At 41.2% G+C, this 23,050-nt stretch overlaps 1 protein-coding gene and 1 pseudogene across 6 annotated transcripts in view; one reads left to right on the forward strand and one right to left on the reverse strand.

Moving 5' to 3' along the window:
- MRTFB (myocardin related transcription factor B) overlaps positions 1-23,050 on the reverse strand; it is a 213,264-nt gene that overhangs the window by 165,340 nt on the left and 24,874 nt on the right. The window lies entirely within an intron of this gene.
- LOC113883386 overlaps positions 21,318-23,050 on the forward strand; it is a 39,258-nt pseudogene continuing 37,525 nt past the window's right edge.

The raw sequence follows: 23,050 nt of genomic DNA on the forward strand, positions 1-23,050 counted from the left end.
TGTGTCCCCCAGGGGACATTTAACAATGTCTGAAGGCATTTTTGATTGTCACAATGGGGCAGAGGGCAGTGGGGCATTACTGGTCTCTACAGGGATGATGCTGAACATCCTATATGATGATTACAATGACAGCCCCCCAGCCCCAAACAAAGAATTATCTGGCCCAAATGTCAGTAACGCCAAGGTAGAGAAACCTGGTAGAGGCTACAGGGAACCACGTCTAGAAGCTGACTGCTCGAGCAGAACAAATGTCAGCAGACGATGGCCAGAGGCCAGGTGGGTCAGGTGCCAGAGGCCTCAGAGAGTACTAAACGCCAGGCCTTGGGTGTATTAAAAGAAAAACAGTCAGTCATGCAGCAGTCGAGAAACGGGCTCCAGAGAATCAGCAATGTAACCACACCACAATGCAACAGGAATACAAGGTGTTCCACACCAAGGCGAGGAGGGTCCTAGTCTAGAACCAGGGGTAGAAAGGTTTCCTGGGAAGAGACATCTAATTCAAAACACGAAAAATAATGAGTTAGGATGGAATGGAAGGACGGAAGCAGGATCAAGCAGCTTCCAGATGGGAGGTACAGCCAGTAGGCAGGGCACGATGGAGGGGAAGAAAAGGGTTGGCCTGACGGAAACATGGGGAGTTGCTGTGGAAGGGCTAGAGAAGTCAATGGGCCCAGATCACGCTGACCTTGTGTGATGTGTTTAGAAATGCAGACTGTAGGGCAATAAAAAGCCACTGAAAGGACTGACACAGAGGAGGGATATGAACAAAACTTGTTTTAGGACAATCGCCTAGGAGAATGAACTGCCAGGGAACTGAGCAGAAGGGAGCTCCTGTGACAGAGCTGTGGCTTGACCTCACAGTGGTTCTGAGGATAGAGGGAGGCACTTAAGAGATGCTCGGACACAGGTTGTGATGTGTACCAATCAGAGTTCTCCAACCAGTTATTGCGGAGCTCTCAAATTCCAAAAGCCAAGTTTTCTGCAATTCATCTGTGGCCCAACCTAACTAGAATTATGTGGCAGCAAAACCAGAACCTGAACTGACTTGCAGTTATTTATAGTACATTTATCCCATTTATATGAATGCTTCAAGTCACAGGATTAATGTTTGATTCAAGACTCTGCCCCAGACCTCACTGTGTGGCATATTCACTTTCTAAAATTCAAAGAAGTCTGTATTCCAAAATGCAGTTGGGCCCCAGGGTTTAAGATAAGGGATTGTGGACCTATACAAGGTGCTGAATAAATTTTCGTCAAACTACATGAAATTAGGCAAAGCAGGTCACTATAATTTGTTCGGAGTATTTTTCTAACAACAGTATGAAACTTCCAGATACCACATATACACATACACAATTCATTTTATGGAATGTTGCCTTAAAACACCCTAGAAATCTGGCAAGCGACCCTAGCAGACTCACAGTAGTGGGATTTGGGGAAAGAACTTCAAAAAATTATTTCACAGAAATGTATTTACTTCATAACTCCCCAATGTGGGACTGCCACACAGAAGAAAAATAGGTATAATCAGTAGAAACAGATCTTCATGTTTAGTAGAATAATTCCAAGTAAAGTCAGTCAGGAGTTCAGAGAGAATTGAGGTCACCTTCCTAATCGCTGTTCGCACAGCCACAAACACATTAGCACCCTGACTGACGTTTCTTGGTAAAGGAGACCAGGCTGCTTTGCAATTGTGTTGTGTCAAGTGGGCACAGGCTACAGCTGCGGTGGCAAGGGGGACGTCACTCTCATTCATTCCTTCCTTCATTCAACACCCGTCTGTGAAGAGGTTTCTGTGCGCCCGGCCCTGTTTATTCCAGATGAGGATGCAGCAAGCGTAAGGCAGACAAATGTGACCCTGCAGAGGTTGCGGATTTTACAGGGGCACACAGACAGGAAGCACATAATTACAATCAGGTGTAAACAGCTAGGACGGGAAAGCATGACGACAGCATACAGCAGTGGGGCCAAATGCAGCAGCAAGAAAAGAATCTAAAAAGGCCTCTCTAAGCAAGTGACACTGAAGACTACAAGATCATTTTAAATTATTGATCTAAAGGGACTAGGAGGAGAATAAGAAACTGAAGCAAACCAGAAAATTGTAGGAAACCAGAGACCAGGTTTAATTCAGTGAAGTTCAGAGCCAGCAGAAACAGGGAAAATTGAAGCCTGAGTGTAGACTCGAAAGAAGCTATTACCCTGAAGAAATCCTACTGGAAACTGGACTATGCTTTCTGATGTTCTGGAAAGTACTTTGCATCTAAAAATAGAACAAATGTGGGAAGCGGGGTTTAAAATACTTAAACATTTATTTTATGCTTGTTTAGAGGAAAACAACCCTTCTATGTAATAAAATACACCAAAAATGTACTCAAACAGATAAATTGAATAGTTGTATATTGAAACATTTAGAACACTTATAATGAGTTTAAATAATAAATTAGGTCATCAGCAATATGCTGCCAACTTTGTAAAGCAGTATGGTCTGGCAGGGTATTTTTAAATAATAAATTTACCAGAAACATAATTGAGATATTCAGATATCAATTGAGAAGACTTTGGCAACATTAAAGTTTCCAACCACTAATGCATCAGTATAAATCATATGCTATATTTTGAACCTATGACAGCTTGAAAAGCAGATGCTAATATTCTACCCCAAAAGACCCAAAGGAACTAGCCATCCATAGTAGCTATTTTTACCGACAGACTCATTATGTCATGCCAGAGTAACGTGTTAGCACATTTTAGTTCTGTGTAATATTTTTTATCCTAAAAAAATTGAGAGATTTACTAAAGGAGCTTCAGTTCAGTTCAGTCGCTCAGCCGTGTCTGACTCTTTGCCACCCCATGAATTGCAGCACGCCAGGCCTCCCTGTCCATCACCAACTCCCAGAGTTCACTCAAACTCATGTCCATCGAGTTGGTGATGCCATCCAGCCATCTCATCTTCTGTTGTCCCCTTCTCCTCCTGCCCCCAATCCCTCCCAGCATCAGAGTCTTTTCCAATGAGTCAACTCTTTGCATGAGGTGGCCAAAGTACTGGAGTTTCAGCTTTAGCATCACTCCTTCCAAAGAACACCCAGGACTGATCTCCTTTAGGATGGACTCGTTGGATCTCCTTGCAGTCCAAGGGACTCTCAAGAGTCTTCTCCAACACCACAGTTCAAAAGCATCAATTCTTCGGCGCTCAGCTTTCTTCACAGTCCAACTCTCACATCCACATGACTACTGGAAAAACTAAAGGAGCTTACATTTGACTAAATGCACCTGTGAAAATCTGGGCAGGGGGGAACCAAGCTTGATATAAGAGAAAGCAGTAATATTTCACAACTGTTACTCAGCTTCTTTGCAGATACCCCTTTTTTTTTCCCTACACCCTCTCCTCCCCAATTTTTGAAGATCATCTATTGACCACCCAGACACTCCTAAATTCTTCACTGACTGGATCTGATTTGTAGTTTTTCTTTCTCGGTAATCTCTGCCATCATGCCCAGTAATTCAATTTCCTCTGTAACAGGAACCTTCCCATTCTCTCCAACCTCCCACAAGAACAATCACATCCTAGACCCACCTCAGAACCTGAATTCTGGAAGAGCTTCCTGTGAATACATCATTTCCTTCTTCCTCAAGCCTCTGGTACCTGTCCCATCTCTCCTCCTTCCTTCCATCCATCCTACATTCAACTACTATTCACTATCTGCCTTTCGCCAAGTTCTGTTCTAGGTACAGGGTGGAAAGGAGCATCACAAATTAAAATATAATAGCACATATGAACTCTCTGCCATAATTTGTTATTACAAGACATAAGAAGTTTGGAGTCTTGTTGTTCATTTTTCAGTCACTTAAGGTGCGTCTGCCTCTGTGACCCCATGAACTGCAGCACACCAGGCTTCCCTGTTCTTTACTATCTCCTGGAGTTTGCTCAAACTCATGTCCACTGAGTCAGTGCTATTCCAGATGCCATCATGGAACAAAGAAGAAAGTAAGTTAGTTAAATATCTCCTGTCAAATGGTAATAAGTGCTGTAGAGAAAAACAGAATGGCAGGGAAGGGCGGTTGACTGTCTGGCAAGAGGTCACCATTTCAAAGAGGGTGTCAGAAATGCTAAGAGAAGGAGACACCTGAATGACCCAGCCCTGGAGAAGAAGGTCAAAGTAAAAAAAAGTGCCCTGAGTAAGATGGGGATGAGAACAGTGGCTTCTTCTGGGAAACCTCAGCTCTGGCCTCTGGGCTGAGAGCAGAAGCAGACCAGGCTCTTACCTGGCCCCCCTGCAGCTTTCTCAAGTAGTGCCGGGCTTGCCTCGCACAGCCCTGCTGCTCCTGGGCTGGAACTGAGGTGCACCATCCTGCTTATCACTGTGGTTCCCAAACCTTTCTCTCCCTCCTCCCTAGGTCCCTCGGCTTTGAATGTCATATCCTGAGACTCTGTCACGACTGCTGAGGCTGTGATCCAACATCTCCTCACTCTTCCTCAGCCACCTGCCCCCACGATCACTCACCAGACCAGGACGTAGCCTTCAGCACCGCAATTCCCTGCACCTACCCCCTGGCCACTGCCTCCCAGACTCCCAGCTCACTTTCTTTCTAATTCTGAATCCAACAATCCATTCACCTCCTGGGGTCTCCACACCACTGACCCACCACCTTCTTACTGCCCTTCGTTCCTTGATGGTCTCTCCCCTCCTCTACTCCACAGTCAGTCTCTCAACTCCAATGAGGAGATCCTCAATGCTGTTTAAACTCATGCTACCCCGACTCTAGCCCTGAACACGGAAAAATGACGGGGGTGGGGAGCCAAAAGCTAGCAGAGCAATGCCTTCGAAGTGAGCGGAGAACTGTGCGCAGGGTTTGGGTGGGGGGGCGGTGGGGAGGAAAGGCCAGGTGCGCGTTGCGCAGGAAAGGCTTGAGGACATTCTCTTCTGGCTGCTTCTCAGTGAATGGGAGCGAGGCCATCAAGTGAGTGTGAGGCAAGGAAAGAAGTGTTCAAGGACTGAAAGGAGAAACTGCAGAGGGAGAGGATGAACCGATGCGGCCTGTCTCTGAGGCCACAGCCCTTCCTGTGCTAAGCTCACCAGCCCATCTGCCCTCACTTGCCTGTGCACCCAGCTTAGAACGGGGCAGAGGGGAGCGGTGGGATACCCCCCCATTCAACAACTGCAAGACGCAAGTCAGGGTTTCCCCACTGAACAGATTCAGAAAACTGAAATGAGCCCACCACAAACTCATTAATTCATTTCAACTGGATTCTTAATGTTTTTCAGTAAATCCTTTATTTACCTCTGATAAGGCCCATCCAAAGCCCACGGCAAGCGGTGGTTTTCTACTTTCTTTCAGTCTCCAGCATCACCCTCCCCCCGTCACTCGGAGCAGATGAACGTGGCTTCTATTTTATTGAGGGCAAAGGCCACTTGATGTGAGCGAGCTTCTTTAAAACTTCCTGTCTCCATGACTCAAAACCTGTGTGTGTTTAATATCTACTGTCCTTCCGGGCCTGGCCCCCAAATGTTCTTTCCTTCATGCTACAGCTAACCCACCTCTCCCCACCACAAGCTACGCCACCTTATTCAGATATCCCCCTTTCGAGCATCTTGAATTTGCTAAAAGTATAGGTTATGAAAAGAAAAAAGTATTCCAGATGAAAGAAGCAAAATGAACAAGTTAAATAAGCAGGAAAGAGCATGGAATACCAATGAAAACAGTGCTAAAACCAGTCTTTTACACAGCATGGTGTGTTGGAAAGTGGTAGAAGTCACAAAGTTAGATGGATAGGGTGGGACAAGATTACAGAGAATCTTACCACAGAGTGTCAGGCTGATGACTTCTGAACAAGAAAATGCTTGTGACGAAAGTAGGATTTAAGGGAGATAAGACTCACAGCTGACGAAAGTAGGATTTAAGGGAGATAAGACTCACAGCGTGGGATGAGGGGGGATGAGAAAGGACGGATTTACATTTGGGGATGGAGGGATGGGGGATGAAAGGCAAGAGAGGAAGGCAAACATTCCTGATGCGCATGGTGCGAGCCTGGTCAAAGGTGAAGGCAATGAGAAGGAAGAAAGGAAAGGAAAAAAGACATTTCCCAGAAAGAAATGAACTGAACCTGGTGAATGGACCACATACTGTCAAACAATTTCAACCCCAACTCCAGGAGAGGGGGTGGGTGTAACTCCTCACAAGATGGAAGACAGGACGCTGCACTGTGAAGTTCTCAGAATCAGAGCAGTTGGGGGCCAGGAGGGGCTGGGACCTCAGAGCACAGGATTCAGCTCCCTCACTTTACAAATGAGGAAGTAGAGGCCCAAGGAAGTGAAGTGATTGGTCTTAAGTCCCAAAACCAGTCGCTGCAAGGGTTGGGACGGGACCCCTGTCTCCTGTTCACCTCTGCAGTGCCTTCCACAACAGCCCGATTTGCCCAGAGACCCTCAGGGCCACACTTCAGTGACAAAAACTGCACTGTGGAACTGGCCGCCTGAGCCTGGCCTCCGCACGTATCTGGTCCAGGAGAGCTAGCTCTTAACCATCAGAGCTTCAAAGCTGCTGGACTGCCTCCATCCAGGACCTTCCTGAAGATAAGCCTGCCTTGTCCTTTCATGGGGAGCCCAGCTCAGGCGCAGTTTTGAAGTTTCTAGTAAGTCTCAGGGCAACAGAGTAACCAAGACACAAGTCCTGCCCTAAGGGTCATTAAACTGATCTGGAAATTAAAGGGTAAACCATACTGACCCTTATTGTTTCCTTCTTCCCCTCCTATTCTGACTCTGTAACAGAATTTCAGATGCTGTTTGCCTCATCTGTGATGGAAATCTTGTATGATTCCTTGGCAAAGACCGGAATTTGTGTTTGTTATTCCTCATACTGTCAGCTCACAGAACTCTGCTGATAACAAAATGCAGCCACTAGTATTTCTAGCAAGGCTTCTACATATTTTCCCAATTAGAAAATAGTGGAGTTTCTAGGTAATTTGCTAGTGAACTTTGAGCCTTGACAGAAGTTAACATGAATAGAGCTTCCAGTATTTTATGAAAACCAAGCACAATTATTTACACTAAAAAAATATGGACAAGTTGGCTATCTCATTTCTTCTATGTCAAGAAAAATTTTAACAAGCTACCATGGACTTCAGCAAGCTGTCCACATTAACAGAGATATTTAGAGTAGTCTGTCCTGAACTAACTGAAGTCAATAGATAACTCTGAATAATTTTATAGCAGAAGTATTTAGTATTGTTTATTTTTTCTCCTCTTGCCATTCCACAGAATTGCAACAACAAATTTTTTTAAAAGAAATTAAAAAAAGCTATAAAACATGCCAAATCCTTCTCTGGGAAAACAGTGACAATTTTATGTTTTCAAGGACAGATTTTCCAAGTACCAGTCCCTGCAGTGATGACAGTACTGTGATTAACATGTACACAATTCAGGCATCAAACCTGACCCCTTGGTTTATACTTTCTTCTGATTTAATTTCCTATGGTGGTGGTTTAGTCGCTAAGTCATGTCGGACTCTTGCGATTTTGTGGACTGTAGCCTACCAGGCTCCTTTGTCCATGGGATTTTCCAGGCAAGAACACTGGGGTGATTTGCCATTTCCTCCTCCAGGGGATCTTCTCGACCCAGGGATCAAACCTGGGTCTCCTGCATTGCAGGCTGATTCCTTACCTACTGAGCTACCAGGGAAGCCCAAGGTGAGCTGCCGAAACCCTGGAATGTCCTATACTATTCGTTACTGAATTTATTTTTTTTCCACATGCTTTGAGAATCTCAAAAGCTGAAACTGAGTACACATGATTGCTTCGCAGCTTCAAGACATTCCCTTTGTGACTAAGAGGCAGGTGCTGTTCAGTTTATCTTCAGGCACGTAAACTAAGCCCTTGAACTTGGAGTGAGGAAACGCATTCAGCTTGAAGTTTAGAAAGGAAGGAACTGCATAGCAGCTTCCTTTACAACAGCCCGCTTTTTCAGCTTCCTGTATGAAAATAATTTTGTATTTTTATAGAAATTGCAAAGGAACAATGAAGAAATTATATTTAAGCCTTTAGACAGTTAAGCTTCAAATCCTTTAAAGAGAAACAATTTCTTCCAATAATTTTTATATTTAAAACAAGCCAGGAACAGAAGAGACTAATAAAATAGTAATGTGGTACAAAGTTTAAAATGGATTATACATATTTCAGATTAGGATAAGGAGTTCATGTCTTCTTACAGTAAATAACAGACATTAAGACTTTTGGCTTTAAAAGTCCCAAAGAACGTGATGCTACTGTAGTACTTGATAGATATGACAGTACAAAGCTTTTCTTTGTTGGTGTAGCTGCTGCTATTGCTATGAAGCTGTTTTGACTGAAACACACAAACACACACACACCAAGTTTATTATTAAACACGGCTTTTCAGACTCTGAGCTAGAGATCACTGAGTAGTCGCTTTAAAAATAAAATGCATTTGAAACCTTGAATCTCAGGGGAGAGAGAAGCTCGCTCCTCGGGATTCAGGCCTTGAACACTGACTCCCAAATTTCCATGAAGTGGCCCAGTCACCCACGGAGCCTTGTTTCCATGGCCATCTCTCTCACACGGATTTCATCAGCTCACACATGCTGTTGTTCAATCACCCAGTCATGTCTGACTCTCAGAGACCCCATGGACTGCAGCACACCAGGTCTCCCTGTCCCTCACCATCTCCTGGAGTTTGCCCAAGTTCATGTCCATTGCATCAGTGATGCCCTCCAGCCATCTCTTCTGTCGCCCTCTTCTCCTCCTGCCCTCAAGTACGTAGCCAGAAAGGTGTGCGTAAGGACCATCGGCTCTAAGATCCCTCTGTGCCTAAGTCTAATAGGTTACTACTATACATTTAGGAATTTTTATCAAGGGCTATTAAGTGAATGAAAGTCATTTAGTTGTGTCCAACTCTTTGTGACCCTATGGACTATACAGTCCATGGAATTCCCCAGGCCAGAATACTGAAGTGGGTTCCCTTCTCTAGGGGATCTTGCCAACCCAGGGATCGAACCCAGGTCTCCCATATTACAGGTGGATTCTTTACCAGCTGAGCCACCAGGGAAGCTGTTAAGTGAATTGAAGCTTATAATGAAATTCAACCTCCCATTCTCACAGTATTATTTCCTGAAGAGTAGCCTTTCATCTTATACAAATATTCAAGACTCAAGTATATTAGAGAATTCCAAACACTTGGGACTGTGTAGGAGACAGCAATACAGCCACTCGACACTGTAGATACTACGGTTCCCTGGATACTCTTTAAGCTGTCCCGGCCGTACCCCTTCACTGCACCCAACATCAGGCCCAGCAACTGTTGCAAATCCAGGGCTCAGAGAAGCACGCGGCCCTGGTGGAGGAGACCAAGCCTGGTGGACAGCAGCTTGACTCCCTGTAAGCTCCCATGTGGAAGCGCTGCAGTCTGCTGCTGCACCCTGGCCCCCGTGAAGTAAAGGGGGGCCCGGGAGAGAGGCAGGCGGGGCAGATGCCTGGAATGAGAGATCAGGGCATCCCGTCCCTGCCTGGAATCAGACACTTGAGAGGACCACAAAGGAAAATGTGTCTTGGGAGTCTGCCCAACGTCCCCTGCTGTGCCCTCTTCCTGGTGCACTTTGCCACTGACCTTTCTGCACCTTCCTCTCCGGTAGCTGCATTCTGCTAACTTATCTGTTTACCTTTGTCTTTTCACCAGTCTGTAAGATTCTAAGGTCACTGAGGTAAGGAACTGCTCATCTTTTCGTTTCTGTGTTTATCCCTCGTTTCTAGCACAGCAGATGGTGCAAGCAGTTTGTTCTGGAACTTTTTGTCGGAGAGTTGTTAGAGACCAAAATGAAATCTGTCTTCTGGTGTGTTCACCCCCCTCAACTGCACCCACCTCCTATTCTATAGTTAGCGCTCATTCCTATACCTGATCAAAAACTATTCTCAGCAAAGGATATAATAAATCCCTTCATTCTAAAAGAAACATGACAGATACGTGGTTGACCTCCTAAGGGGTCCTGCAAAATGAGGAGGTTTCAATTACACAGATGTGAACAGGAAAGAGAACCCAGGTGGCAGCTTTGGATCACACACGGGGGCAACTGCTTCCCTCTTACATCTAGTGCGTCCACCACGCAGAGATTTTCTGTTTGGCTTTTTTTTTCCCGAGTCATCAGTCATTATGATTCTGCCTAATTCCTATTTCTACCCCCTGGGCTCTCTCTGGTAACTATGCCTGAAAGTGTTAGTCGCTCAGTCATGTCTGACTCTTCTCGACCCCATGACCAGGCTCCTCTGTCCATGGGATTTCCCAGGCAAGAATACGGGCGTGGGGTGCTATTCCTTCTGGACCCTCTGGAAAAGTAACCGGGCTACACACGCACTGAGGGCTCTGTTCCAGACCATCACAATAAAGCAAGCATCATCATAAAGTGAGTTTCATGAATCTTCTGGCCCCGGTACAGATAAAATTTATGTTTACTCTATACTGTAGTCTATTTTTTTTTATACTGTAGTCTATTAAGTGCACAGTAGCATTATGTCTAAAAAACAATCAGTTCAGTTCAGTTGCTCAGTCGTGTCCAACTCTTTGCAACCCCATGGACTGCAGCACACCAGGCTTCCCTGTCCATCACCAATGGGCATACCTTAATTTAAAAATGTTTTATTGCTTAAAAAAAAAAAAACCGCTAACGATCATCTCAGCATTCATTGAGTAAAATAACATCAAAGGTGACAGATCACAAGTCAGCAAAACAAATATAACAGTAATGAAAAAGTATGAAATACTGTGAGAATTACCAAAATACAACACAGAGACCTACGTGAGCAAACGCTGTTGGAAAAGTAGCAACAGTGGACTTGTTCGATGCAGGCTGGACACAGACCTTCAGTGGTAAAAACATGCAGGATTTTCAAAGTGAATGAAGCGCAGCAAAACGGAAGAGGCCTGTACTGTAACACTCGGGGTGTGTGCACAGGCCGCCGCGCAGCACAGTTCAGTGCGCACTTGCTTTAGCTCAGGTTTGCCCGTTTTCATTGTCAACTAAGTTGTAAGCTGCCGAAGGACAGGAGCTGGCACACTTCCCCAACATCGAGTCCCAGCCCAGTGCTGAGCACACAGTCAGTACTCAACAGGACACACAGTGAGACACCCAAAAGACAAGCAAGCATAACATGTTTTACAAATACAGACCCCTCACTGTTACAAAAAACATTCAAGATTACCAGGAGGCTAGAATGAACAATGATAAAGCTAATGCTGTTAAAAAAGCCAATTCACATTTACTCAGAGCTTACTAAATGTCAAACTTTGAACCAGGCCCTTCACCAATAGTCTCTCATTTCATCCTCACGAGGACTGGAGAAGTTAAATATCTCAGAGTGGCACAGTCAAGTGGGCAGCTGGCAAGGTGACTCCACAGTCTACACTCAACTGGCTCATGAATTTAAAAATTTAAGATTCCCCAAATATTTCCCAATAGTACAGCTATGGAGATATATAGTGACTAAAAACAACAACCAAAAACTCCTCACCTCTTAGCCCCTATCCAGGCAGTTCCGTTGTGGGCACAGTGTTCATCTCAACTCCCTGTCTACCAGGAAATTTCACACATCCTCAAAGTCACCTCACATGTTCCCTCCCAGTGCACTCTGCACACACCAGCATTCTATCACTGGTCCAGCTCGGGTCCACATGGCTGATCACTGTTTCCCTACAAGAATCTGAGCTCCTCAAGGCTAAGAGCCTTGTCTTCCCGTCTGTGTACCCAGGTCTCTTGGGTACACCTAGGACCTTCCATACAGCAAGTGCGTGGTCAGTGTTTGTTCTTGACCCAGGCGTAGGAGCAGCATTAAGAGTCTTAGTCTGCAACATCTATCTTTCACAGCAGATTTGTATAGAGGATCTACATCACAAATTCCAACTCAATAATTAAATGTGTTTCCATAGCAACTAGCAAAGTGCTTCTTATGATACCGGAAAAGGCAAGTTCTGACTTAAGGTTCAACTCACTGAAATAGTTCACAATTATTTGCTTTTGTTCTTAGTATGAAGAGACAGAATGACAGCATTTAACTTTCTGTAACTTCCTCTCTAAAAACACTCTAGCTTTACCACTAACGATAAATCGAAATTTAATTTTTCAAACATAACTAGACCATAATTTCCATTAACAAAAGGACAGAATCTTATTACTTAACAAATCTAAAATGTCTACTCAAGAACAATACACCTAATCAGGTCATAGCTGTATGTCAGACTCCCATAGCCCAAAAGATATAAATTGTGACATTTTATTTTTAAAGTAATAAATGCCACTCCTTCCTGACAACTGCCTTTTTATAAAATATGTCATGGACAATTCTGTATATAGAGAGATTAGAGGAGAGGCCCCTCTGGGCTAATTTGAAACATGGCCTCCATGAGACAACGGGGCATGGTGCTGGTGGTAGGATAAGAGGACCTTCTCAAGGCCTCTCCGAGCTCAGCATTTCAACTCCAAGGAAAGGAAAAATGGGTTCAATTTTCATTCTTAATGAGGCTGCTTACTTTCTGAAAGTTTGCTGATTTCTATAATATTAAATTTCAATGTCTGAGCATTCATTCACATCTCATTTTTTTTCTTTTTTTTTAAAAATACAAGGTCCCTTCCTCCTGGCACCTACTACCTTTACCCCTTATTATCTGACCAACAAAAGCACTGGTGCCACTGTGACGGCCCCAAGTCCTTAAAGGAAACAAAGTAGAAACGTAGAACACCTCAGCTCCAGGGTGGGCTAACCACACTCAACTATAGTTTCTACATCATGGAGGCCACGAAATATAGTGATCACCTATCCTAACTGGGAAAGCTGCCCAGTGAATGGGACAGCTATGCAAAAAAATGGACTGTGGAGTCTAAGTTCATGAGTTAATTAAATCTTAAAGGAAAAGCTCATTTAAGCGTCTTTAAGATTATGGGATTCACTGGTAGCTCAGCTGGGAAAGAATCCACCTGCAATGCAGGAGACCTGGGTTCGATCCCTGGATTGGGAAGATCCCCTGGAGAAGGGAAAGGCTACCCTCTGTAGTATTCCGGCCTGGAGAATTCCAGGGACTATATAGTCCATGGGGTCACAGAGTCAGACATGACTGAGTGATTTTCACTTTCACTTAAAGATTACATTTAAAAATCTGTATTTTTCAGACTTCACCACTGGAAATAATTCTGTGTTAACAAAAACAATTTTCATTTTTGTTTTGTTTTTATTCTTTTTGACAAATTGGATGCTCTTCGGTTTGTAATTGTTGGTGAAAGTCCAACAATTTAGTTTTTAACAAAGACTTCAAATAGCTGATACATTTAAAAGCTAAGATTCAGTTAGCTGAATAGACTAATAGAACTTCACTACGTTGTCCTGCTGAAAAATAAAGACATCCACCTACTCAATGCACTTCATTCATCATGTTTACTCATCAGGGTGCTGCTGCATCTGACAAACATGAATTTCGGGAATAAATTAGGAGGCTGTGTCATATAGCTCTCTGAAGTATCCATCAGAATCTCTACGAAATGGTGAAAAGGAAAGAATGAGAAAATATGCTCAGCCCAGATAATCTGCACAAACTAGGCCTTTATAGGTTCCTCTTGATCCGAATAAACAGACAATGCCCAGTATCCATTAACAGATGAATGGATAAAGATGGAGTTGCAATCAGGCATTTTGCTGGGTGCTGGGGTATGGACATGATCAATTCCCTGACTTTAAATTTTTTTAGGAAGACAGACAATGCATGGACATTCAGTTATGTTTGTCCAATTAAAAAAGACCTGTAATTCTAAAAGTGGATAAAGAGAGAATGAGATAATGCCATTCGCAGCAACATGAATGCAAGTAGAGACTGTCATACTAAGTGAAGTCAGAAACAGAAAGATAAATACCACATGATGTCACTTATATCTAAAACATGGCAGGAATGAACCTATATACGAAACAGAAGCAGACTCAGACACAGAGGACAGACTTGCGACTGCCAAGGGGAAAGGGAGACAGGGGAAGGGAAGGATTGGGAGTCTGGGGTTAGTAGACGAAAACTATTACATACAGGATGGGTAAACAACAAGGTCCGACTGTATACCACGGAGAACTATATTCAATATCCTGGATAAACCATAGTGGAAAAGAATATAAAGAAGAATGTATATATGTATATAACTGAGTCACTTTGCTGCATAGCAGAAATTAACACATTTTAAATCAACTATATGTCAATTAAAAAAATAAAGTAGATGGAGTGGATGAGATGGAATCACTTTCAGACACAAGAACTCTAAGGAGCTTCTTATCTGCATGACCCTTAATTATTTCCTCTATCCTTGAGAAGAGGAAAATGGGTCCCCTACCCAAAATAGTATTAAACATCTGAGTGATAACTCATTCAGTTTTTCATTTAAACCACAACCAGAAGAAAAGTACCATTAAGCTAAACTCATGGCTATACAGAGGACAAAAGAGGGAAGCTGTGTTAGAATCCAGGTGTCTGACTCAGGAGTCTGGGTTCCGGTCCTGACACTATCAAAACTAGCTGCTTAATCCCACTGCTATTTTCTGCTCTACAAACTTATGGAATGGAAAATTTTTCAATTTTGAGAAGCAACCAGTTAAAGGAGTAGCTTGTGCTTCCAACCATAATTTAAAAAAAGAAAAAAAAAACAGGCTCAGGTTCACATTGCTTTTTTTTTTTTTAAGAGAAAATAAAATAATACACATAATTCTTGGCCCTCGTGGCCACTTGAAAATAACTCCACTTTCTTCCCTTTTGTTTCTTCCCTACATTTGACCACAAGTTCTATTAGTGCCTCCCAGCAAACAGCTGTTATGTATTTTTCAAAATCCCTAAATATAGGACCTTGATTCAGATTGGAGAACTCAACCTTGTAATATGGACTCTGAGATGTTACTACATTATGCTGGTTTCACTCCATTTATAAAATAACTATAGAATTATGGCTTTTTAATGATAAAATTACTTTTAAAAAAGTTATAACCTGTTAAATAAGGAATAGTTTGAGAAATATGCGTTACTAAGTTTGCAGTGAGATACCGATGTAAATCTTTTTAACAATCCCCTCACATTCCGCCCCCAGGTTTTCCTCCTATTCAACACACTCTTGTCAGCAACACCTGCCACCACTGTTACAGCCAGAGTTACCATGACCACTGCAAACAGTCTTAATAGAAATAAAAAGCAGATCTGTCGATTAACCCCAAGGGAGTATTAGGTATATACAGAGTTACTCTTGGAATATTCTAACTCATTTTTTGAAATACAGCAACCAAGAGGGAGATTGGCAACCAATGCAGAATAAACTGTCGGAACTAATACTTTGCATTTGGTCTTACAGATTTATCCTAGACCTCGACAGAATAAAACTCCTGGGACATCAAAGTTGCCAGAGAGGCCTTCTTACTCTCCACAGGTTCATCTCTCTTCTTGTATGTTCCCACTGCATTTTTACTTGTCTCTATCACAGCATTTACGACATTAAGAAAATGGATAGAGGGCTGTGCATTTTAACTGTTGTCTCAACTTCTCTGAGCCTAAATATCCTCAATCATCTTGGGAAGGAAACAACCTAAATCAAGACCTTAAAGAACCAGATTGTATAAAATTAGAAAAATTTAGCAAAAAAGAAAAATAATTAAAATTACACATACACACAGTATGGAGAAGGAAGGAAAAGAATGGGGATTACAGCGGAAAATCAATGACACTTCTAAAAAGAGAAATAAAGGAAACAGAAGCTGATTCTTTGGGTAAATAAATTTGATAAGCCTCCAAATGGACTGATCAGGAAAAAAAGAAATAAGACACAAATTACATATCAATATAAGGAACGACAGAGGTGATATCACCATACACTCTAGATATGAAAAAGATTATGTGAGACTACAATAAAAACTTTTATGGCAATAAATTTGACAGATGAAATGGACAAACTCTTTGAAAAATACAAAATACCAAAACCCACTCAAAAAGAAACAGATAACCTGAATAGAACCAGATCTATTTTTTTTGCCCTGAATCTATTTCTAAAATTTAATTTATAGTTTAAAATCCTCCCTCAAAGAAAACTCTGGATCCAGATGGCCTTATTCATGAACTCTTAACAAACACTAAAGGAAAAGAAAATTACCAATTCTTTCAGAAAACTGAACAGGAGGAAATAATTTCCAATTTATTCTATGAAGTCAGCATTAACCTAATACTGAAGATAAGCAGACATTACAAGAAGCTATTATGTCCCTCATGAACACAGATGCAAAAATTGCAAACAAAATTTTAGCAAATCAAACCCAGCAATATATAAAAAGGATAATATATCATGACCTCATGGGATTTATCCAAGGAATGCAGGGCTGGTTTACAATCTGAAATATATTCAATGTAATTTACCATATTAACAAACTAATAAAAATTATACAATTATCCCAATAAATGCAGAAACATACCTAACAAAATCCATTCCTGAGAAAACTCTTAACAAACTAAGAAGAGAATTTCCTCAATCTCATAAAGAGAATCCCAAAAAAACTACAGCTAACATCACACTTAATGATGAAAAACTGAATAATTTCCCTCTAAGACGAGGAATAACAATAATTTATATAGAGAATGTAACAGACCCTAGAAAATAAGTGAGTTTAGCACAGTTGCAGGATATAAGATCTACTGGGCTGGCCAAAAAGTTCCTTCAGTTCAAGTAAAAATAAAACACATTTTTCATTTTCACTAAGAACTTTATTGAACAACATATTCATCATTTTGTTCTATTACCTTCTGCCATTTTCCAGGCAACTTCATAATTTCATCTTCCCAAAACATTTCATATTTTTGAGTAAAGAACTGTTTCAGGTGCCTTTTACAGTCTTCCAAGGAACTGAAATTTTTCCCATTAGGAGAATTTTGTAAAGACCAAAATAAATGGACATCCAAAGGTGCAATGTCTGGTGAATACGGCAGATGACTCAGAACTTACCAACCAAGTTGTAATAGCAGTTTTTGCCTGGTCATCAAAGAAACATGTGGTCTTGCATTATCCTGAGGGAGGATCATGCGTTTTCTGTTGACTAATTCTGGATGCTTCTCTTCGAGTGCTGCTTTCAGTTGGTCTAACTGGGAGCAGCACTTGTTGGATCTGCTTGGTTTTCCAGAAGGAGTTCATAATAGAGAACTCCCTTCCAATCCCACCATATACACAAGATCACCTTCTTTGGATGAAGACCGGTCTTTGATGTGGTTGGTGCCAGTTCATTTTGCTTGTCCCGTCATCTTCCATTCCACATTATTGTACAGTATTCACTTTTCATTGCCCATCACAATTTGTTTTAAAAATGGAACATTTTCATTACATTTTAGTAAAGACTCACATGTGGAAATTCAGTCAAGGAGGTTTTTTCGTTTTTGTTTGTTTAACTTACGTGGAACCCAAACATCAAAGTGATTAACATAACCAAGCCAATGCAAATGATTTTCAACACTTGATACAGATATTTCGAGTATGTCAGCTGTCTCCAGAAGGGTGTAACACAGACTGTTCTCAATTAATGTCTTGATTTGATCATTATTAACTTCAACTGGCCTACTTGAATGCAGAGCATCATTCAGTGAGAAATCTCCAGCATGAAACCACAAACCACTTTTGACACTTTCAATCACAGCATCTTCTCCATATGCTATAATGGTTTTTTTTGCATTTCAGTTGTTTTTACCTTTCTTGAAATAATAAAGCATAACACACCAAAAATGTTGCTTTTTTTCCTTCCATCTTCAATACTAAAATGACTACACAAAAATTCACCAATTTAAGTTTTTTTTTAATGCACACTGATGATAGCTATCAAAATACAATCTAAGAAAATTGTTTTGTATGAAGTTAAAGACAATTAAGCATTACCAGAGTCATCTTATGGAAAAAACTCAATGAATCTTTTGGCTATCCCAATATATACATATCAAATTGTATTTTCATAAATTGTACTGTATTTCTGAATTGTAATGAACAATTTTATACTGACATTTTTAAAAATACCACTTATAATAAGGCCAAAATACACAAAATAAGCCTAAATCTGGCAAAAGATATGCAAGATCTGTACTTTAAAACACTGCTGAGAGCAGTTAATGACATAAAGGAGAGAAATAAAACATCTTCATGGGCTGGAAGACTTAATACTGTTCTAAGAAGTCAATGCTCTCCAAACTGACATACGAATGCAAGCATGCTAGGCTGCTTCAGTAGTGTCCAACTCTTTGAGACCCTAAGGACTGTAGCACACGAGGGCTCCTCTGTCCATGGGATTCTCCAGTCAAGAGTACTAGAGTGTGTTGCTGTGTCCTCCCCCAGGGGATCTTCCTGACCCAGTAATCGAACCCGCATCTCTTATGTCTCCTACATTGGCATGCAGGTTCTTTACCACTAGTGCCATCTCTGTTTTTTGTTGTTCACTTAGTCTTGTTCAACTCTTTGCAATCCAATAAACAGCAGCACACCAGGCTTCCCTGTCCTTCACTATCTTCTGGAGTTTGCTCAAACTCATGTCCACTGAGTCAGTGATGCCATCCAACCATCTCATCCTCTGTCGTCCCCTTCTTCTCCTGCCCTCAGTCTTTCCCAGCATCAGGGTCTTTTCCAATGAGTTGGCTCTTCACATCAGTTGGCCAAAGTACTGAAGCTTCAGCTTCAGCGTCAGTCTTTGAATGAATATTCAGGGTTGATTTCCTTTATGATTGACTGGTTTGATCTTGCTATCCAAGTGACTCTCAAGAGTCTTCTCCAGCACCACAGTTCAATACTTCAGCATTTAGCCTTCTTTATGGTCCAACTCTCACATCTCACACAACTACTGGAAAAACCATAGTTTTGACTATACAGACCATTGTTGGTAAAGTGATGTTTCTCCTTTTTAACATGCTGTCTAGGTTTGTCATAGCTTTTCTTCCAAGGAGCAATTATCTTTTAATTTCATGGCTGTAATCACCATCTTCAGTGATTTTGGAGCCCAAGAAAATAAAGTCTGTCACTGTTTCCATTTTTCATTTTGGGAAGTCCAAATTGACATACAGATTCAGTACAATCCCGAACAAAGTCTCAAAGGCTGTTTTGTATATGTTGATAGGCTGATGCTAAGTTTTATATGGATAGCCAAAACAACTCTGAAAAAAATGTACAAAGTTGGAGGACTAATACTACCAAATTTCAAGCCTGAGTATGCTGCTGCTGCTGCTAAGTTGCTTCAGTCGTGTCTGACTCTGTGCGACCCCATGGACTGCAGCCTACTAGGGCTTCTCCGTCCATGGGATTCTCCAGGCAAGAATACTGGAGTGGGTTGCCATTTCCTTCTCCAATGCATGAAAGTGGAAAGTGAAGTCGCTCAGTTGTGTATGACTCTTGGCGACCCCATGGACTGCAGCCTACCAGGCTCCTCCATCCATGGGATTTTCCAGGCAAGAGTACTGGAGTGGGGTGCCACTGTCTTCTCCATAAGACAGCATCAGTTCAGTTCAGTTCAGTTCAGTCGCTATGTCGTGTCCAACTCTTTGCGACCCCATGAATCGCAGCACGCCAGGCCTTCCTGTCCATCACCAACTCCCGGAGTTCACTCAAACTCATGACTATCGAGTCAGTGATGCCATCCAGCCATCTCATCCTCTGCCATCCCCTTTTCCTCCTGCCCCCAATCCCTCCCAGCATCAGAGTCTTTTCCAATGAGTCAACTCTTCGCATGAGGTGGCCAAAGTACTGGAGTTTCAGCTTCAGCATCAGTCCTTCCAAAGAACACCCAGGACCAATCTCCTTTAGAATGGACTGGTTGGATCTCCCTGCAGTCCAAGGGACTCTCAAGAGTCTTCTCCAACACCACAGTTCAAAAGCATCAATTCTTTGGTGCTCCACTTTCTTCACAGTCCAACTCTCACATCCATACATGACCACTGGAAAAACCACAGCCTTGATTAGAGGGACCTTTGTTGGCAAAGTAATGTCTCTGCTTTTAAATATGCTATCTAGGTTGGTCATAACTTTTCTTCTAAGGAGTAAGTGTCTTTTAATTTCATGGCTGCAGTCACCATCTGCAGTGATTTTGGAGCCCCAAAAAATAAAGTCTGACACTGTTTCCCCATCTATTTCCCATGAAGTGATGGGACCAGATAGTAGAAGCATAATGGCAGACAAAAGACGAATGGAACAAAACAGACTCCAAAATAGACCCCAAGTGACTTTTGACTAAGGTGCAAAGGCAATTCAGTGAAGAGAGAATGGTCACTTCAACAGATGGTGCTGGAACAACCAGATATCCATATGCAAAAAATACGAACTCTGATCACACTTTGTATCACATGCAAAAATCAAGTCAAAATGGATCATATCCCTAAATGTAAAAGCCTAAAACTACGAAACTTCTACAAGACAACAGGAGATAATCTCTATGATCAAGGATTAGGTAAAGATTTCTTAAATATGATACCAAAAGCATAACCCATAAATTAGAAAAACTGATAAACTGAACGTCAAACTTAAGAACTTTTGCTCTTTGAAAGACACCGTTAAGAAAATAAAAAGACAAATCAGACTTGGAGAAAATATTTGCAGATCATTTATCTAATAAAGAATCTATATATAGAATATACAAAGAACTCTCAAAACTCAGCAATAAGAAAACAAAAAATATAATCAATGAATAATAGAGCTGACCTTTCACAGAGAAATGGCAAATTAGCACATAAAAAAGTACTCAACACATTAGTCATTAGGAAAATGCAAATTAAAAGCACAATGAGATAATACCACGACACATTTATTAGAATGACTAGAATTAAAAAGACTGACCATATTAACTGCTGACAGAGATGTGGAGTAACTGGAACTCTCATGCACTGCTGGTGATAAATGTAAAAGGACATGACAACTTGAAAAACAATTTGATGGTTTTAAAATACTTGAACATAACCTACCACAGGATAGAGCCATCCCACTCCTAGGTATCTGCCTAAGAGAAAAGAAAGCACATGTCCATACAAAGACTTGTATATAAACTTTCAGATCAGCTTTATTTATAATAGCCTGTACTGGAAACACCCAGATGACCATCAACAGTGAATACATACACAAACTGTGGAGTATCTGTATTTCTCAGGAATAAAGGAAAAAACTACTGATACACTCAGCAACATGAACGAACCTTGAAATAGTTACACTGAGTGAAAGAAGCTAGGCAAAAATGAGTACAGAGTACATAAATCCACTTACATAAAACCTAGAACAGGCAAACTAATCTACAGCAACAGGTCAGTGGCGGCATGGAGATACAAGCAGAAGGGTGTGAGGGTGGCATTACCAAGAGCACAGAGAAGCTTTCGCCGGCCATGGGTACTTTCAATGTTCTTACTGTGGTGATGGTTTCAAGGGTGTCTGTGTTTGTCAGAACAGATGAAATCGTACACTTTAAACACATGCCATTTACTGCAGGTCAATTACGCCTCAATAAAGCTGGAGAAAAAATAGCTGCTTATATTTTACAATATCCATTCTAAATTGCCCCTTTTTCATTAGCATATTGAAAATCTTTCATTGTAGTGAAGCAATTGATATAACTGCCTCAAATACATCTTTTCTTTTGACCTTTACTCTATATAAACACAACTGTAAAAGTAAATTACTATTGGACGGAAAAGTGAACAGACTGGTCTCTCTGGATTACACGGCGGTCTGTTTATTGGCTTCAAACAAAGCCCAAATGTTTAGCTAAACTACAGTACTGAATGCTTGGTCACTCAATTTTGAAAATATTATAACCGCAAGCTAGCCTAGAGCAATTCATTAATTCAAATAAACATTTACTGCACATGTACTCTGTCTGTCATTGTTGTACGTTCTGGGTTTCAGGCAGCACGGTCAGCAGCAAATTACAAAGCCATTCTGCATCTAGTCTGTAAGATTTTAGTCACTGCACTTAAATAATACAACTAAAGAATATCAATGGAAACAGGATGATTCTTCTTCTAATATAAAGTTAAAATAATAAATGCCAGTGATAAGATGAATAAAGAATTATACACTGACAGCTTAAAATTCCAGAACAAAGGTATCTTTTGAAACCTAAGTGAATTCAGGACAAATGTTAAAAAAAAAAAAAAAAGTACTTCCATACACAGAGTGGAACTTGTCATCTCTAAGAGATTCTGGCAGTTTAGAAGTATAAAAAGATGTGAAAAACACATAGCAAGACCCATAATTAATTAATTAATTAACTATCTATAACAACTAGGCAGCTTTAAGTCAAGTCCCTGTTAGTGTCAGACGAGATACTGCACCATAGCGCATTCTCTTCTGCTGATTTTAGAGAATGCCGTGTCAATTGGACCAAAGCTGGTACTCACATCTGACAGAAGACATAAGCTTATTTATTCATCAAAAACAGAACTCAATAGGTCCACACCTCTTGCCATTAATATATACGACAGTTTACAGCTTATCAAGGGCATCCATTTGAAAATCTATACTATATTTTCTCTTGTGCAGTGGTGCTCCTCGTTTAGGATTTTTTTAATAAAAGAATCCAATGAACTCATGCAATGGACAAAAAAATTCAATAAACATCCCTTGTTAGAGAAAACCGTTGATGTACTGTGTTTCAGATTTCCCTAGAAACTGTTATTCCTTTCCTAAAAATTTTAAGCTGTCTTTGAACTATCATGTTTTCTGTTCTCAAAGGAACAATTTTATCAGGTGATAAGCTTTTAGTAAATTCTGACTGACATTGATTCTGTCACATGTTCTAAACACATCATATCCAAACTCACATCCACATTAAACACCGCTAATCTCCTAAACAGACTTCCCTGGTGGCTCCTAAATATTCGGTAACCACGGCATTCCAGACCACAAGTTCTGTGAGCACAGTTTGTGAATATTTTCATTCCTGTAGAGAAGCAATGACCATTAAAATGAAAGACGAAAAACCAACCAGCATATTCTGTAATTTTAACTTTTCATTTTTGTTTTTCAGATTTGTAAAAATGAAAATAAAAAT

The sequence above is a fragment of the Bos indicus x Bos taurus genome, chromosome 25 (assembly GCF_003369695.1).
Source record: "Bos indicus x Bos taurus breed Angus x Brahman F1 hybrid chromosome 25, Bos_hybrid_MaternalHap_v2.0, whole genome shotgun sequence".
NCBI lineage: Eukaryota > Metazoa > Chordata > Mammalia > Artiodactyla > Bovidae > Bos > Bos indicus x Bos taurus.